Here is a 20,696-nt window from a genome sequence, read left to right as displayed (position 1 = left end):
AATACAGAAATGGTTTGTTGTGATCAGTGTGGAAGAACTTGACTGGCCTGCACAGAGCCCTGACCTCAACCCCAGCAAACACCTTTGGGATGAATTGGAACACCGACTGCGAGCCAGACCTAATTGCCAAACATCAATGCTTGACCTCACTTATGTTCTTGTGGCTGAATGGAAGCAAATCCCTGCAGCGACGTTCCAACGTTGAGTGGAAAGCCTTCCCAGAAGAGTGGAGGCTGTTACAGCAGCAAAGAGGGGACCAACTCCATATTGATGCCCATGATTTTGGAATGAGAAGTTGGACGAGCAGCTGTCCACATACTTTTGGCCATGTAGTGCATCTCTCAATGGTGAAGAATCGCTTAAAAAATTCTAATTTCCAGATCTTCAAGAAAATCTTACCATTTCCTCCTTATCACATGTCCAACCTGTCCACTAAATATCATCCGAATGCGTTCACAACTTTTTGAGATCTCTTGCTCAAAGACAGGCAGACAGGCAGACAGGCAGACAGAGAGATGGACAGGAGTGAAAAACAACCTCCGTCTGTCTTTGGTGGCAGAGGTAATAATTATTAGACTGATCATTATGATTTGCTTAAACTTTTTGAGATCAAAATGGACTTGTGATTTGCAGCTGGTGAATGCTTTCAGGCCCAAGTCTTTCACGAGCCAGCTGGCAAGGTCTGACGTTCGACTGAACGTAATTTAGAATTTATTCGGGGTGCTGATGATAATTTGCTAATTGTTCTTAAAACACACACCGTGGGATCATTTATATACACCAACTCATGCTAACAGGTGAGACATTCAGGTTAACGTCCATCTGACAGATGGTGTCCTTTGTTGCTTGGGAAGTACCAGTCCGACAGTTTATATGCCGAACGTCAGGAATCACATCCACGTTAGGTACAGCTCAGAGAAGTAGACTTGCCCTTTGGCTACTCCACATGAAGGACACCATAGGATTTCTAATGTTCACCTATTAATGGGAGCAGTTGGGATGTTCAGGTAAACCTCCATCCAAGAGACGGCACACACATTGTTGTCTCGACCTGCATGTGAAACACTAGGATGACAGTTCGTTGTTGGGCCAAGATTCGAACCAAGTGAGACAGCGCAGGAGGGGAGTGTACGTACCTACCTGTAAGCTACCCTGCTAACCCTTTCAGGCATGATAAGAAAAAAATAGATTATTAATATTTATGTATATATATATATATATATATATATATATATATATGTATAAATATAAATTTAAACAATATATATCTTTCTTCTTTATCTTTATCTATATATGCTAGTCCGTGCCCGTACGTGCATGGCTGTACGTGCAAAAAAAAAAAAAAATATATATATGTATAAACTTTCAAACCGCGAGCCAGAAACAACAACCACCCAGGCCGTTCCTTCGCTCTCGCATGCCCGTACGTGCGTGCCCGTATGTGCGTGGCCGTACGTGCGTGGCTGTACGTGCGTGCCCATACGTGTGTGGCCGTACGTGCAAACCGAAAAAAAAACTTTCAAACCGTGAGCCAGAAACAACCACACAGGCCGTTCCTTCGCTCTCTTGTGCCCATACGTGCAAACACCCCCAAAAAAACAACCACAAAAAATTTCAAACAACCACACATGCCGTTTCTTCCCTCTCCTAAACGACGACTCGATTGGGGCATTGTGTTTATCTATAAATGCACATAAGAAATCGAGAAATTATTAGAATACATTAAGTCATCACTATCCGGAAGTGGTGCGTGCCTGTACGGAATGTTCACATGGATTCCACGAATTATCGCTTGCATTGAAGTAACAACTGCTGTGATACTTACACACACAGTTAATTAAAATTAAAATCAAGTATATCTCCCCATCTTTGCTTGCCATGACATTCGCTGCCATTGACCATTGCCACTCCGACGCCATGGTAACTGAGGCACCAATCCCCATCGTAACCGGCACGGCACGTGACGTCATCGTCAGCCGGCTGCGCACCGGCCTACGCAGCAACGTGTCCTTTCATTGGTTGGTAAATAAATGGCCATAACTTGGGAAGCACTTGTCCGATTAATATCAAACCTTGAAAAGGCACATCCACAGGTCCCCACCAATATACCTGGCAAGTTTCAATTAGATCGGACCAGTGGTTGGCGAGAAACAGCGGTCACAGACAGACACACACACACACACACACACACACACACACACACACACACACACACACACACACACACACAGACACACAAACATTGCTGGCATTATAGATACTAGTACGTGCCCGTTTAAAAAAAATAAAAATTCAAACCGCGACCAAGAAACAACAACCACACAGGCCGTTCCACCGCTCTGGCGTGCCCGTATATGTGTGGCCCGGAATTTCGCATATCGCAGTCACGATTATTCACAATTTAGTTTTAATGGCCAATTATTCAATTAGCACCAACGTATTTTGCCTTTTCGCAATGTCATCGCAAGGAAAAACACAAAGAGAAGAGAAGAGAAAAAAAAATTACTTCCTGCTTCGGAGCATACCAGCTCACTCTGATGTTACCGAAATGTATGCACCGTATAATATGAAAACGATCATAACTTGGGGCATTGTGTTTATCGATAAATGCGCATAAGAAATCGCGAAATTATAAGAATACACGGTCATCACTCTCCGGAAGTCCGTACGTTGTAACCCGTAATGGGGAACGCGGCTGAGGTTCTCTTCCCCATCGGCCACGCCCACGCAGCAACGTGTCTTGTCATTGGTTGGTAAATAAATGGCCATAACTTGGGAACCACTTGTCCGATTAATATCAAACCTTGAAAAAGCACATCCTCAGGTCCCCAGCAATATACCTGGCAAGTTTCAATTAGATCGGACCAGTGGTTGGCGAGAAACAGCGGTCACAGACACACACACACACACACACACACACACACACCCACACACACACACACACACACACACACACACACACACACACACACAGACACAGACACACACACACACACACACACAGAGATTGCTGGAATTATAGATAGAATATAACTGCATATATATATATATATATATATATATATATATATATATATATATATATATATATATATATATATATATATTGGTGTATGTTTGTTTGTCCTCTTATAACTTTAGAACAATGCATCCCAAACCAAAACTAAAGGCATATACGGAATCAGCACGTCTCAGAGGTACGACAGCACACCAAAGATGTTGAAAAAGCCGAAAAAAAAATTGTCGATTTTTTTTGGCCGTTTCAATTTTCTGCCGCAATTGATTGATTTTCCGAGTCGCAACTTTTGTTATTCACAACCCGATGAAAATAAGACAAAGACAGACCAATGGATGGACAGACCAGTGAACGTTTACAAAGTTTCTCATCAAAATTTGACTTTCTGATTTTAGTTTCCCCGAAAAGGAAGAGCTCCATTGGTCCCAAGGCAGCTGCAGCTAAGCGAAAACACACTTAGAGACAACAGGAGACTGAAGAGGAGCAAGATGCCAGGCTAAATGAACAGGCCCAGTGGCAACAGCAGCAGCGACAAAATCAGACTGAAGAGGAGCGATCAGCCAGGCTCAATGAACAGGCGCATCGGCAACAACAGCGGTGAGAAAATGAGACTGAGGAGAGTGTGATCCAAGACTTGATGCAATGCGTCACCGCACTGCAGAACCAGGAGCACTGGCCCGGGCACAAGAGCACAACAATGCCAACAGGGTGGCATTCACGTATGACCCGGCTGACCCAACAACTCATGCAGACATCGGCCGAATGGACCAAGTCTGCACCCACTGCTCTGCTTACAAGTTCAAGGGAGAGACCAAGGGTGTGTGCTGCAGCGATGGCAAGGTCGTCCTTGAGCCCTCTCCTGCCCTTCCTCTCTTGCTGAAGGAACTTCTCTCAGGTTAAGGTCCCCTCAGCAAGCACTTCCTTGACAACATTCGGATTATAATGGCAGCTTTGCGATAACGAGCTTCAGGCACAAGGAAGCTGAAGTCCAGGGCTGGAACTCGAGCTTCCAGATCCAAGGTCAAGTGTTCCACCACATTGGCAGCTTGCTCCTGCCTGAAGAGGGCCAGCCAAAGTTCCTACAGGTCTACTTCCTGGACTCACATGCCAAGGAGCTCGCTGCCAGGAACCACAGCGGCCTCAAACCACACATCCTTGAGATGCTCACAAAGTGGTTTCACGAGAATAACGATCTGGTCCGTGAGCTCAAGATTGCAAGAGATTTGCTTGCAGAAGGAGGCAACTCTGAAGAGTGCCAGATAATCATCAGAGATAACAAGCGACCGTAAGGAGAGCACACACTCCACTACAATGCCCAGTCTGCACCAGAAGTCGCCATCCTAACGGACAATGAGCCAACAGAACCCAGAGACATTGTCCTCAGACTTCGCGATGGGGCACTTAAAAGGATCAGTGAGCCGCATGTATCTTATGATGCACTCCAGTATCCTATAGTGTTCCCGTATGGAACAGATGGCTACAGCATCCATCTGGTGGCCAGGACTGCTACTGGACAGGATGGACGAAAACTCACACAGCTGCAGTACTTCAGCTACCACATAATGGTGAGAGAGGTCAACCACATACTGCAGATGCGATGACTCTTTCAGCAGTTTCTGGTCGATGTCTACTGCAAGATTGAGACACAGCGACTGGGCTTTATCCGCCGGAAGCAAAATAACTTGCTTGCTGATAACTACGAAAACCTCTGTGACAGCCTCATGGCAAGCGATAGTGACCCTCGCAATGTTGGACAAAGGGTCGTCCTTCCAGCAACACACACCGGCGGGCCGAGGTGGATGCATGAGAAACAGAGTGCCATGGCCTATGTGCATCACATGGGAAGACCTGACTTCTTCATCACGATGAACACGAATGCCAGGCTGGCTGAGCATGCAATTCTCTCTCCGCTGAACACCAATGTCAACCAGCTCAACAACTAGCTCATGGGAGAGTTCCCTGGCGATGAGAGGATCTACAAGTCTGTGGACAGTGCCATCTGTGACGACGAGGCAGTCACTTACCCTGTTGAGCTGCATAATTATCTCGAGCTGTCAGGAATGCCCCCACACTTCTTCAAGCTGAAACTCGGTGTGCCCATCATGATCCTGTGAAACATGGAGCCACCCAAGACCATCAATGGCACATGCTGCATCATAACGCACCTGAATGCCAATGTCATTGAGGCCACCATCTCCTGTGGACCATACAAAGAAAAAGTCATCCTTCTGCCGAGGATCCCACTCATTCCGTCCGACTCTGAGCTGCCCTTCCAGTTTCGCCAATTCCAGTTTCCCTAAAAGCCATGCTTTGCGATGACGATCAACAAGGCTCAAGGTCAGACGTACAAGGCAATCAGTATTGACCTCTCTGTCCCGTGCTTCTCCCACGGCCAGCTGTATGTGGCTGCCTCTCGGACCGGCAATGCAGTGAAGCTCAGCATCCTGGCACCCAAAGTCAGACACGCAATGTGGTCTGAGTTTTCCTGATGTCTGATGTAGTTGTCGGTGGCAAAGCGGTTGATGCAGATGTCGATGGGGTGGAACTCGGTACTCTTGTGTGTTGGCTCACAGGAACAGTGGGAGTCGATGAAGCTGGAGTTTGTTCTGCTGTAGCAGTAGGATGAGTTGTATCAGACTCTTTATCCATGCAGGCAGCCTTGAGTCTGTCTCAACTGACAGTTTCAGACTTCCCATTACAATCAAGGATGAAGTATTTGTCATTTCTGGTTATGACTTGGAAGGGGCCCTGGTAGGGAGGTTGCAAGGAAGTCCTGACAGTGTGGTCGTGTGCAAAACATGAGTAAATAACAAAATATCTTTGTGCAGAACTCTGCTGAGCTCTGGTGGGGATGTGATGTAACTCATTCATTGTCCTTCGCAGTCTGTCCACATAATTGCTCTGGTCCAAACTGGTGTGAATGTTCATCGGAGCAACATATTGACCAGGAAGGCGAAGTGTTGATCCAAGAAATAACTCGGCTGCACTGCAACCAAGATCAGCTTTCACTGTGGCACGAATGGCCAAAAGCACTATGCATAGGTTTTCCATCCAGCAATGTGTATCTGCTTGCACTCTGAGTGAGGACTTAAGCTATCAAGAGAACAGTTCGACAAGGGTGGTAAGAAGTAGTTCTGGTGTGTTTACTTCCAAGTAACTCGGTCAGCATTTATAAAAGTGTGGACTCAAACTGTCGTCTGTTGGTCGTGATAATAGATGAGGCACCAAACACTGCAACCCATCTGGAAATGAAAGCTTTGGCTATGGTCTCCACTGATATGTCCGATGTTGGAATAGCTTCTGGCCACCTAGTAAAATGGTAAATGCACGTGAGCAGATATGTGTTACCACCAGATGGTGGAAGAGGACCGACTAAATCAATGTGAAAGTGATCAAAACGAGCATCAGGAGATGCAAAGGTACCAAATGGTGTTACCGTGTGATGATGTATTTTCGCTCGTTGACACCGTAAACAGGCTCTGGACCAGTTTCATCACAGTTCATACCACACCAGACAAAACATTGAGTAACAATGTGCTGCATTGCTCTGATACCAGGGTGAGATAGATTGTGCAAAGCATCAAATATGGCGTGCTTGAACTCAGCAGGAACAAATGTATGAGAAGTACCATTGGATAGGTTGCAAACAATATTGCCTTCAGAGATAGGGAGAGGTACTTCACTGAACCTGAGTGATGTGGAGCTGGCTCTGAGATGCTGAAGTTCCTCATCCCCCTGCTTCAGCTTGGCAAGCCTGATGGAATCGTTGGAGGTTGTTGTGTTGAGGGTGTTGATATTGAGCTGTGAGAGAGCATCAACTACAGTATTCTCCTTACTGCTCACAATGATGTATATTGGTGGCAAAGGTGAGACGTACTCAAGGTGTTGGACCTCTCTTGGTGAATAGCAATCAGGTTTTGCTGAGAAAGCATGCGTTAATGGCTTATGGTCAGTGTAAACATAAAACTGCTGACCTTCAAGCATGTGACAAAAATTGCGGATTGCAGAGTAAACCGCCAGCAACTCACGACTCAAGGTGCTGTACCTTGTCTCTGCTGGCTGCAACATTTTGGAAAAGAAGGAAATGGGCTCCCACTTCCCTTCCACATGCTGTTGGAATACTCCACTAACATCTGATGTGTCCACTGTGATGCATAGCAGTGCATCTGACTTAGGATGGACAAGCATCGTGGCCTCTGTTAGCGAAGACTTCATTGCGGTAAAAGCAGCAGCACATTCATCAGACCAAACCAGAAGTCTTTTTGGCTCCTTCCCATTTTGTGTGAGGTGGTCAGTTAGTGGATGATGGGTGTCTGCTTAGTTTGGGATGCATCTCCTGTAGAAATTCATCATGCCAGGAAACTCCTGTAGCTTGCACACTGTTGTTGGCTGCAAGTAATCCTGGATCGACAGTGGATTTATACCATGCCCGTCGATCAAGTGCCCCAAAAACTGCAATGAGGGCACCCCAAACTGATATTTGGCAGAATTTATGATGATGCTATATTGTGATTAATGAGCGAATATGAGCTGCAAATGCTGTTCATGCTCCTTGATCGTCTCACTGGCTATGAGTAGATCATCAATGTCGGCATAAACGAAAGGCAAACCCCAGATGACCTCATCGATGAAGCACTGAACAGTTTGTGTTGCATTGCGTAACCCAGAGGACATAAGCACAAACTTGAAAAGGCCAAAAGGAGTGGTAATGGCTATCTTGTGTTCATCAGTCAGCTCTACTGGAATCTGATGATATACTCTCACTCAGTCAAGCTTGGAGAAAACTTGCTTTCCCTGGAGTTGAGAAGCAAAATCCTGCAGGTGTGGTACAAGGTAACAGCCTGGTACTGTGTTCTGGTTCAGTGTGCGGTAGTCATCATAAGGCCTCCAATCGCCAGACATCTTCTTCTGGAACATATGTAAAGGCAAGGACCAGTTGCTGCTTGAAGGTTGAATGATACCCAGCACAAGCATATGGTCAAACTCCGCTTTAGCAATTGCTTAATGATGCGGAGCTCGTCGACGTTGTCGAGCCGTGACTGGAGGGCCACACGTCAATGTGGTGAGTTGTGGAATGTTTGATCGCCACTTCACTGCAGGTTGGCTGCGTTATTTCTGGGTACTGTTAAAGGATGTCATCATAACTGGCCATGTGGTCGGACTTGACAAACATTGGACTGACAGAATGCACTTGGGAGGTGATACGTTTGACACAAAGATTTGTGGTAGAATTGAGGAGCTTTTCCTTTTTGACATCCACCAACAATCCAAAATGCTTCAAGAAATTGGCTCCGATGATAGGGATGGGTAATTCAGCAATGATAAATATCCATCGGTAAACACGTCTCAGGCCAAGATTGAGAGTTATCGGCCGTTCACCATATGTGGAGATGGTGGATTTGTTGACAGCTTGGTGGATGGTTTATGTTTGTGGTGTAGTGGAATGTTTATGTTTATCCATAACCACTGGGGGTAAAACACTAATCTCAGCTCCATGTCAACTAAAAACTGGGTGCTGGTGTTTCTGTCACTGATGAGAAAACAAATAAACAACTTGGTTGTTGGTCGCCAGACTGACTCGTTGCTAATCGCTGGTTGTGGCATTTCTCGACTCCAAAACAGGGTGTGCTGTAAAAACTGCAAAGCTGAACACATTTGTGTGCATTCTCCCCAAATTGCCAATTATATCAACATGTTGTCCGTCCCCTACCCCCCCCCACCACTACATTGTTGTATGTCAGTCTCCTGCATGTTGCTTTGGGTCAATCTACAACCATGCTCCTCCTGAAGATGACATGTAAGAGCCTGCCCTTGGGCAGTTAGTTGGTCCATTTAGGTTTTAAGTTGTTGCATGTCGGATGTAGCTCGTGCCGACACATCACTGGCGAACCGGGATGCGACCACACCGATAGATGAAGTGAGTGAGGTTGCGACTTTGATGATCTTGTCAGCTATACCAGTGAGTTACTCGATATTCACCAAATCGCTGGTTGAAAGAAAGATACGCTGAGCATTGATTGGCAATTCTTGGAGAGAAAGCTGCTGGAGTATGTTATCCTCTGGGTTATTCTCACCCAACAATTGTTGCATCCTTCGTAGCAATTGAGAAGGCTTACGATCCCCCAGCTCTTCTGAAATAAGAAGCTGATGCAAGCATTTTTTGTCTGAGGTGGACGTGTAATAAACGAGCTCTGCCTTGAGGGAGTCATATGGCCTTTCACTGAGTGGCTAAATGAGAATGTCCCACACCTCTTGTGCTATCTCTGGCTGAAGGGAAGCCACAACATATGCAAATTTTGTCTCCTGTGCTGTGATGCCTCGGGTTAGAAGCTGTGCACCAGCTTGAGCGAACGATATGGTGGGGTCATTTGCCCAAAATGGAGGTAGCTTCAAGCTCACAGCTGCGACGGGAGGTGAGATGAAAGGAGGACTTCCATTTGACATGATGGAATATGACATCATGAATCACTCATGTTGAATCACGTCGTGTTTGTCAGATCAAAATCACAATGGGGTCACCAATTGTGGATGATAATCCCTTTCAGTGTGCTGGTTATGATGATGGTGTTTAAACCAGAGCAATGGAAATCTCACTCATATTTAAAAGGCATTGATGTTTTATAAATGAAGCTCGGTTGATGATTACTCCTTCCTTTGTCTCACCAGCAGTTGGTGAAGAAGAAAGGGTTTATTGGTGTTGAGCTTCCATTGCTTTAAAATTGTGTCGAAGATGGCAAGCAGAAGAGAAAATTTGTTCGTCGTAGTCATGGTTGTTCAGCCAAACAAACGAAATCCACTTTACTCATTGGTCTTGGTGATGTTAAACAAGTCACTATTAGATGTTGACGTGATGAGTAACTCGTAAATAAGAATGAGTAAGGCTTGCAGGGAAAAGTGCGTGAGCTCCCAATCTTGTCGTGGTGACGAGCTCCTGTTGAGTGAACCTTGCAGTTTCCACTGCGTATATTGGTTCTCTGGAAGGACTCCACTGATTGGCTTCTCATGTTCCCATATTTGCTTAATTACAAATATTAGCAAAATGTAAAGAAAAATTAATGAGTCACTTCACCCTGTTTGTTTGGATCGTGGTTTGCCCTATTTGTTCGGACCGTGCATGCCCTGTTTGTTCGGACACTGCATGACCCGTTTGTTCGGACCGTGCATGACCTGTTTGTTCGGACCGTGCAAACCCTATTTGTTTGGACCGTGCATGCCCTATTTGTTCGGACCGTGCATGCCCTATTTGTTCGGACACTGCATGCCCTATTTGTTCGGACACTGCATGACCTGTTTGTTCGGACACTGCTTGCCCTGTTTGTTCGGACACTGCATGCCCTGTTTGTTCGGACACTGCATGCCCTGTTTGTTCGGACACTGCATGCCCTGTTTGTTTGGACTGGGGTCGCCAACCTTTTTTTCAATGCGAGCTACTTTTGATGAATTAAATATATCAAGAGCTACTAAAAATAAATTGAAAATCTATGAATTGATAAGTGTACAAATTTAGTTCTTACAGTTCAATTGCAAAAAAACATATTTAAAGTGAAGGAAAATTGATGTTTCCTTTACTTTAGCGTGAAACTTCACACCGCATGCTGTCCACCAGTACTGCGTAATCTGGTGTGTATCCTAACAGGGCAACTGTGATGGAGTCATTCAGATACTCGTCTGTCAGACGAGTTCGAAATTTCGATTTGATGCCGTTGATATCAGAAAAGGCAGATTCACAAAGATCGGTCAAGCCAAATAGGCCAGCAACTTTCATTGCTACTTTGTGGATGTTACTGTAGTTTTCAGTGTTCATGAGACTCCAGAAATTTGTGGCAGATTGCTTTTATTCCAACTGAATGTCATTTTGAAGGCTGATAATCTCCATTTCCAAAGGGACACAATCAAGTTCAAAAAGCACAATAATTTATTCGGAAATGTCACGAGCATCAACTTCCGTGAAGGGGTTTGAAGTGAACATCACACAGGGCTCCATCTCTTCAAAATCATTCAATCTCTCATTGAACTCTTGGCCAAGCCTGATCAGGAAATCACTGTACTTGTCAATGTCCACGATTCCAACAGCAACCTCATTTTCTGCAAGCGTTTGGAGCACAGAAGGAAAATGTTGCATTTTCCTTTGCTGGACTTGTTGTATCAGAAGGTTAAGTTTTGACTTGAAAGCTTTCACTGCACTAATCATGTCAGCAATTGTCTTCTGTTTTCCTTGCAATCAACAGTTCACAGGGCATTCAATTTTTTCTGTCTGATGTTCCAAATGCCAAATCAAGCAGCCACACAATGTTTAAAAATTGGATGGTATCTTCGTTTCTTGACTCCATGAAAACTTTAATTACTGGTAAGAGTGAAAGAAATCGATGCAGTATTTTTCCTCTGCGAAGCCACCGGATTTCAGAGTGCAGCATTAGATCGCTATACTCGAATGACAGTTCATCCAGCAAGGACTTGAAACTTCAGTGCTGTTTAGCCCTTGCACGAATCACATCAATTCTCACAACGGAAGACATAACGTGATCAAACCCCATTGCTTTGGCACAAAGTGGGTGTTGATGAATGACAGTGGTAGTTCAAGAAACAAGGGAAATCAGAGTCTGCTTTACACGTTGCGATGAAACTGGTATGATGCCCGATCATCGCTGGCACGCCATCGGTTGTTATTACGACGAACTTCTCCAAAGGCACATTCCTTTATGCAAAATAAATATTGCCCTTGTTGAAGATAGTGTTGCGGTTGAGGAAATTCGCAAACCACCATTCAGGTCCCGTAGGTGAGATATCTCTGTAAGTACATGTGTAGTTAGCCCCAAACCGGTTGTTTAGAGGGAATAAATGTGATTAATTCGGGCTGTGACCCTTTAAGATAGCTGTTTTTCTGTTCTATCTTTATTTTGAACCAACCACGTCTCAACCGCCATCACACAACAACCACCAACCGCAACGCCGCTTCACAACAACAACAACAACGCCAACAGCCACGACCTTTACCTTCACAACTCGCTCCCGCAAACATCGCATCACCGCCATTCCAAACGTCGCCATGGCCATGGACCAGCACTTTAAACCCTCCACCACCTTCGTCTCTCCTTCTGCGGCCATTCCCGCACCGCTTGTGGGCACCGAGCGTCAGGCTGTCCTGGACTCGTACAGGGCGCGCGCCTAGCCGCGGGTACAAAGTGCGGCCTTTCCGAGGAGAAGTCAGATCAGGAATGATACACGCCCACTTCTGATCCGTCCAATCAGCAAGCACGGGGCAGTTTGGCCCCGTCTCCAGGCGCGTCCGAGTAGAATCGATATAAGCAAATTCGAGGATCAGGGGAGATTCACGCCCCTTTTTCTCCGTCCAATGGGCGAGCGTGGCTACACCCCCGAGCTCGTTCTGATCCAGAAATTTGCATATGGGTTCTCCAACACCACTATAAAGCGCCGAGCGCGGGGCGAATTCAGGAGTTTTTCGGTCAAGGCGAGTTGGAGAATAGTTGAGAGTTTTTGAGTTGGAGAAGAGTTGAGAGTTTTTGAGTTGGAAAGAAGGTTGGAGGCAGTGAGTTGGAGTCAGGAAGGTCGAGGCAGTCAAGTCGGGTGTGGAGAGTGGCAGTCTGTCAGGGTTCGGAGTCTGTCGGGGAGCTGCAGAGAGGGGAAGCCTGGAGCCTGGAGCGCGGTCGAGGTGATTTGCTGCAGTCGGCTGAGGGGAATTGCGGAGGGGACCGGATACCTCGGGTCCGAGGCAAGGAAGACGGCGGTCGGCGACGAGGTCGCAGTGGAGTCGCTCGTCGCGGGACCCAAGCAAGCCAGCTATCCTCTTTCCCCAGAGCATCAACAATTCCCCCCTTCCCCCCCCCTCCGCGCTGAGATAGTGCGAAAAGGGGGCCCCGTTCCCACCCCACTCCAAGCAGTGCCAACGAAACCCGCGGAGGAGCGTGGAGTCGGGGCACCGCCGCCACATTTGCGGCTCATCACAAGACACGGGTAGGATCCACCCGGTCTTGCGGCCCACAGGCCCCGTCTGCCCCCTTGTCTTTGAGGGTGGCCCTTTTCTTTTGCTTTTGAGTAAATGTGTTGTCGGCGCAGTCTGTAAAGTAAAACTGTGTAAGTGTTGCCGTGTGCTCGCGTAGTCGGTAGTAGATCTGCATTGTTGTGTTTCTTTTGTAACATCTGCTTTTGGTGCATAATTGTTGTAATTGTATATGTGTGCTTTCCGTGTGCCGCGGAATAAATGTGCCTTATGTTGAACTGTTTTCCCGTTTCGCTTCGTCTTTTCTTTAATTGAATCTCCATCTTGCTTCACGTAAAGGGTTGGTAGTGGGCTTAGTACGCCCGATAATTAATCGGAACCGTCGAGGCCGACGTTAACACCGCTCGGTTATCCCGATAGTACGGAACAGGTCGCTTAAGTGGCCCGTGTCCGGAGTCGACCTGCGGCGAGGTGCGATCGCCCGGTCTACCCTCCGTGTGGGTACTTAGGTAGGTCGAATTTGGCGAACAACCCTATCCCACACGGGGGCCGATTGGCACGATCGTGGTGAGGCCGAAAGGCCCACCCGTGACTAGCTCCCGGCGTTAGTCCGAGAGGGTCACGACAGAATTGTCCGTCCGGTGGGCGACGTGCCGCGATTCGAGTTTCGTGGCCGCTCGCACGCCGGCGGGCGCGAATTCGCAACAACATGTTAGAATTCTTGACCATTATTATTGTGTTACTGTCTTTATTATTAGTTAAAAAATACCATTATGCACGAAGCTCTTCATTCGCTACAATGAAGGAAGGTACCCTTCCCATAACATATTTCGCTCACTCCCGCAACCACGCTTTTCTCTCTGTCGGTGGTTGTTGGTGGTGGTGGTGTTGTTGTGGTTGTTTAGCTCAGTCAGTTCTGCTCGAACAGGCCCACTGCACACATGGAAACTTGGACTCAAGATCGTTTTGGTAAGTGTTACAAGTAAATTAACTTTATAATTGTATTACTGTCTTAATTAAGACCATGTGTCAATTTTTTTGACCATGTGAATGCAGGTTTGTTTTTTCCACGTTTTAATGAGAGCGACTCATTGGCAGTCAGAGCTACCAGTCACTTACGATCTTCTTCTTGGTGACCCCTAGTTTGGACCATGTTTTCCCTGTTTGTTTGGATTGTGCTTGCCTTGTTTGTTACCTCCACCACCGAAGGTAGACAGAGGTTATACGTTCACCCCTATCTGTCTGTCTCTGAGCAGGATATCTCAAAAAGTTATGGACAGATACAAATGAAACTTGGTGGATAGGTTGGGTGTATGACAAGGACAGATTGCTTCAATTTTGGTGATGATCTGGAACCGGATCCGAGAATTTTTAAAGTGATTCTTCAATATTGAGTGAAAGAGCCAAAAAATGACATGTTGTACATCGCAAAAAGTTATGGATGGATTTGGATGACACTTTGCAGACAGGTTTGGTGCTTGAAAAGGGCAAATTAATTAGATTTTGGTGAAGATTCAGATCTGGATCCAGGTATGAGAATTTTTTTTTTTTTTTTAAGATTCTTCACTCGTTGAAAGATGGGGCTAAAAACGATATATAGCACGATCTCTCAAAATGTTGTGGATGCATTACGACAAAACTTGGTGGATGAGTTTGGAAGGTAACAAGAACAAGCCAATTCGATTTTGGTTTAGGTCCGGTTGCAAATCCCGCCTTTCAGTGGGATACAAAACATAAACTGTTCAGCCTGGCTGAGATATGCACCCTACCGAGTGTCATTGTGGTTTGGCTGGCTGTCTTTTTTATCATTATTATTATTATTATTAATATTATTATTTTTACGTTGAAGGCTACGGGCACGGACTGAATAGTCCTCATCGAGGCCAAGCCTTAAATAAAAGAACTGCATTAATAGAAAGTAAGGAAAGAGAGAATAGTCCAAGAGTTTTTGAGAAAGTAAAAAATCTGCTTTTTGAAAAGGGAAAGGTCATAAGTGTTTGGGAAGACATGAGAAGGTAAAGAGTTTCAGAGTTTGGCAGTGGAGGGGAAGAAACAAACATCATAACGGCCCACCCTTGAAATGCCAATGGCCACACAATAATCATGTGATGTCATGGCTTGTGGAGTATTCCTTGGTGTCGCGAATGGTGGAGGTACACAAGCAGCAAGTTCATGTGAGCAGAAACCAAAATAATATCTGTATAAAAGAGAAAGAGAGCCTACTTTGCAGTGCAATTTGAGTGGGTCAAGTTTTGAGGTATTAGGGTAGAATTGAAAAGTCAAATATCTTTGGATTCAATTCTGTCCAGTAAGTATGTGGAGCTGGAACCTCCCCAGATGTGAGAGCAGTCCTCCATACAAGGACGAATCAATCCTTTATATAGGTGGAGTAACTGTTCAAAGGAGAAGAATCTTCGACATCTGAACAGGACTCCTAATTTCTTCAAGGCAGACTTAGCTATTTGTGTAATGTGTAGATTCCAGGATAAATTTGATGTTAGAGTGATAACTAGTAGGTTTATTGTATCACATGGTGTAATTGTAGAGTTTTCAAAGGAGATTGGAGATTCAGTTTGTTTGAAAAGTGTATGATGTTTGTTTGAAAAGTGTATGATGTTTGTTTGAAAAGTGTATGATGTTTGTTTGCAAGAAAGAGATATTAAAGCTAGCCCGGTAGCTATAGTTTGAGTGAGATAGAAAGTAAGACCAGGAAACATGACACGGAGAATGTAAGATGGTTCCGGGCACCACTTTAACGCTCCTAAAGGCGCTGTCACACCTTGACGATTTAGCCAGCAATGGCAACGTATAAAAATGTATGTAAAACGTTGGCGTACGCTGAAATTTTGATGTTTTTTTATTTTAAGTTTTGGTCGTATTCATAATGTGTTGGTCGTATGCATAACATATTAGTAACGGGCACAGAACGTTTCGTTGTCTTATAGGTAACTTATACCAACGAATGCTTAGCCTGTTGTCGGCGTTCACAACCTATGCCCAACGATAGTTTAACTTAGGCATAGCGCGCTGCACGTATCGCCGACGAACTCGTGGCGTAGCCTGTTAAAAACCTGCCGCACGCCGATTTAAATTATAACCACCTGCAAATTGAAAGTGTCAACCACGCAGTCACACCTTGACGATTTAGACAGCGTATGCTGACCTATGAAAAATTTGACGAACCAAGCTGGCACACGTCGAATACGTTATGGGTAATTTGTGTATACGTTAAAAGCACGCTGAAAAACGATCAAGTATGCTGTCATATTCCGTGGTACGTCTAGTACGTCGTGAAATTTCAAGCATGCTGAAAATTTTACGACGTACTCGCCGTATGGCTCACACGTTCCGCTACACTGGGAATAAGTTCTGGCACGTTATGCGATCGTTGACACACGTCGACACAAGTTCCTTGTAAGTTACTCATAAGTCGAAACATGTCGAGGTAATGTTTAGCATACCCGAAACTTATTTTCTCCGTCAAGGTACATTTTCTTTTTTTTCTCCTTGACTCCGTGACGGCACGTGACGAAATATCTGAAGTTGTTTTTGTTGTTGTTTTTTTTTATTATTATTATTTTTTTAGTCTATCACGAATTTTTAAATATATTCGGACATTTGCTTTTAAGTTTCGACGTCGACGTGACAATATCCTCAAACAGAAAATATTCACAGAGGAGGAACTAAGAATAAGACATGAGCAAATTGAAGAAGCAATCGGACGTGACGTAACGGCACATGACAAAATATCGGAAGTTATAGTTTTTTTGGGGGTTTTTTTAAACGCTGCCAATACGCCATTATACGGTAGTTGTAAATTAGAAACACGTTCAGTAAGTTCTGTGGTCGTCCAGAAGACGTCAATCAAATACGTCTACATACGTCAATATGCGTTGGAGGTACGTAACACATTGGTTCAAAGCACGTTACTCAGAGGTTAGAAATAAGTTTTGGGTAGACTAAGCATTACCTCGACGTGTTTCGACTTATGAGTAACTTACAAGTAATGTGCCTCGACGTGTGTCACCGATCGCATAACGTGTCTCGACGTGTGTCACCGATCGCATAACATGCCTCGACGTGTGTGCAACGATCGTGTAACGTGCCTACAACACGTTACTCATAGGTTATAAATAAGTTTTGGGTCCGCTAATCATTACCTCGACGTGTTTCGACTTATGAGTAACTTACAAGTAACGTGTGACGATGTGTGTCAACGATCGCATAACGTGCCTACAACTTATGGCCAGCGTAGCAGAACGTGTGAGTCATACGCTGGCATACGTCGTAAAATTTCAAGCATGCTAAAATATGAGGACAACCACAATGTACAACGATGAAAGCCAGTGTACTACGACGTATGGCAGTGTTTTTCAGCGTGTTCTTAACGTATACAAAACTTACCCATAACGTATTCGACGTGTGTCAGCGTTTTAGACAAATTTTTCATAAGTCGGCATACACTGGCTAAATCGTCAAGGTGTGACAGCGTCTTCAGTCAGAACGGTAGTATCATCCTGAGCGGTTGCTGTCTACAACCTACCACCTAAAAAGCAGGTCTGTGAGCATGATATCTCTGTGAGCAGGATATCGCAGGAAAAAAAAGTCTGTGAGCAGGATATCTCAAAAAGTTATGAACAGACTCTCTCTACTGTTCCTTGTGTCCTGTTGCATTGTGATCCAACATGATATCTCAAATAGTTGTGGAAGGATTATGACAAAACTAGGTGGATGCATTGGTTAGGTGACAAGAACAAGCCAATTAGATTTTGGTTCAGGTCCGGACCCGGCTTTTCAATGGGATATGAAACGTAAACTGTTCAGCCTGCCGGAGATAATGTGGTCTTCCGAGTGCCTGTTCTACAAAGGGGCCACAATGTCTTGTCACCCCTTGTAAAAATTGACATTGCCGTTGTGTGTTAATTTGTTTCTTTTTTCCCCTTTTTCAGAATGAGTGAACATAACCATGGGTGATACAAGCAATTACAACAATGAACAATGGATTGTTGTCAGTGTCTGGGTTCACATCAAAATTATTCTCTGTAATGAAAATGATGGAGCACAAACAGATACACTGGATACTTAAGGCTTGTGTCATTTGCTGTAAAATGCATAATAAAGTAAAAGAGTACTGCAAATATATGTGGTATAACTTCTAGAACTCTCGGTGTTAACTAACACAATAAAAGGCAATGTCACAATTTTTACAAGGGGGTGATGAGACATTGTGGCCTCTTTGTAGTTTGGACTGTGCTTGCTCTGTTTGTTTGGACCAGATGTACATAATTTTAGATCGGATATATTGTCCATTCAAAATCTAAAATCATGATTTGTTCTTCCTTTCAACTCTCTCTCCACATCACTTTCAGCTCTTGCCTTTACAGCAAGAATGCAACCAACAAATTAAGCTGGGTGTCATGCATTAATGGTGAATTATAATGATCCAATATTAAGAGGGAATGTTAGATGCACATAATATAACTGTATTAGATGTTAAGTACAGTACCGTGTACAATTTAAATACCCAATCCTGACTCGATTGCATTCACTTTCGTGCACCAGCTTTTCATTGGAGACATTGAATTCACATGTGTAATGCGAATGCTAAAACGATGTGATGCACCCTTTTTAAATTGAATTGCCAGTGGATCAAAATTTTCCATCTTTCAAGGAGACAATAAAGAATATTGAAATGAAATGAAAAGATGGGCTGAATGGCCCCTTTCTGCACCGAAGTTCTCTCTGTGTCCTTGTGTAATGTGAGGCTTGGAAGGTGGGGGGGGGGGGTTGAGGAAGTGAAGAATAAAGGGGAAGGGGAGGACAGGGACTGGAGTTGGAGGAGGGGGGTTGAGGCTTTGGGGGAAAGTTTGAAGACTTGTCATGGGGATGGAGGTTGAGGACTTGGCGAGGGGAGGGGGTTTGAAGACTTGTTGTGGGGATGGCACTGGAAAATAGGGTGGGGTTTTTAAGACTTGGGGTTGGGATGGGGGTTGAGGACTTGAAGTGGTTCATGTTTCTGTGGAATTTCTGGAACTGGGATCTTGAAGTTTTTGCAGATGTGTCGGTGGATTACTCGACATACTTGTTGTGCCTTTGTGTGTACAGCTAGGCTGACATTAGTTTTTCTACATGCCGAAAGGAGGTGGCTCAGGCTTTCTGTTTCTACCTTGCAGAACCTACACCTTTCTTTCCCGCAATTTTATTAACTAGTACGGGCCCGTAGGTACGGAAACGATGACTGGATTGGGGCATTATTTCAATTAGATCAGACCAACCGTATCATAAATGGCCATAACTTGGGAAACACCTGGGAAACATATTCAGGTCTCCAGCGTCAATTGTGACGTCATATCAAATGAAGAAGAATTGTGACGCCCCTCTCTCTTGCCCCCCTCGCTTCCCCCTAGTCTCGCCCCTCCGCTCTCCCCCCTCCTCTCTCGCCCCCACTCTCACCCCCCTCTCGCCCCTCCTCTCTCCCCCTCTCTTGAATTGTGACGCCCCCTCTCTCTCACCCCCTCGTTCCCTCCCCTCTCTCGCCCCTCTCTTCCCCCCTCTCTCCCTCCTCTCTCATCCCTAGTATCAGCCCTCCTCTATTCCTCCTCTCTCTCCCCCCTCTCTCACCCCTAGTCTCGTCCCTCCTCTCTCGCCCCTCTCTCTCGCCCTTCTCCCTCGCCCCTCTCTTGCCCCCACTCCCACCCCCTCTCTCACACCCCCCCTCACACCCGCTCTCCCGTCCCCCTCTCTCGCAGATATTGGTTGATAGATAAATGGCCGTAACTTGGGAATCGCTCGTCCGATTAATATCAAACCTCGAAAAGGCACATCCGCGGGTCCCCAGCAATATTCCTGGCAAGATTCAATCAGATCGGAACGTCAATTGTGCAAAAAAAAAAAAAAATACATAAACATTAATTGTGGTCATTCGTGACGTCATAGCACCGTTTCTTGTCATTGGTTGACAGATAAATAAAATGGCCTTAACTTGGGAACTGCTTATCCGATTAATATCAAGCCTTGAAAAGGCACATCCGCAGGTCCCTAGCAATATTCCTGGCAAGTTTCAATCAGATCGGACCATCAATCGTGCAAAAAATAAATAAATAAATAAATAAATAAATAAACATTAATTGTAACGTCACTCGTGATGTCATAGCACCGTGTCTTGTCATTGGTCGACAGATAAGTGGCCGTAACTTGGAAACCACTCGTCCGATCGATATCAAACCTTGAAAAGGCACATCTGCGGGTCCCCGACAATATTCCTGGCAAGTTTCAATCCGATCGGACGGGTGATCGTCCGGTTATTAATAATTTGGGAAAAAATTGGCATGATAAGGTGAGAAGGTGGAACGATATCTTCAGTTGCCATATATACACCTTTTCAACACTGAAAAAGCAGTAAAATGGCCGTAACTTGGGAACCGCTCGTCCGATCGATATCAAACCTCGAAAAGGCACATCGGCGGGTCCCCGGCAATATTCCTGGCAAGTTTGAATGAGATCGGACCGGCGGTTGTCGAGAAACGGCGGTCGCAGACAGACAGACAGACAGACAGACAGACAGACACAGATTGCTGGAATTATAGATAGACCAGTACGGGCCCGTAGGTGCGTGCCCATAGGTGAGTGCCAGTATGTGCAGCCTCTCTCTCTCTCTCTCTCAAACCTCGAAAAGGCACATCCGCGGGTCCCCAGCAATATTCCTGGCAAGTTTCAATCGTG

Source organism: Eptatretus burgeri, chromosome 1 (genome assembly GCF_056783735.1).
Source record: "Eptatretus burgeri isolate ZD-2024b chromosome 1, Ebu_testis_v1, whole genome shotgun sequence".
Lineage (NCBI taxonomy): Eukaryota > Metazoa > Chordata > Myxini > Myxiniformes > Myxinidae > Eptatretus > Eptatretus burgeri.
The sequence above is the reverse complement of the archived record's forward strand: the minus strand, read 5'-3'. Positions refer to the sequence as shown.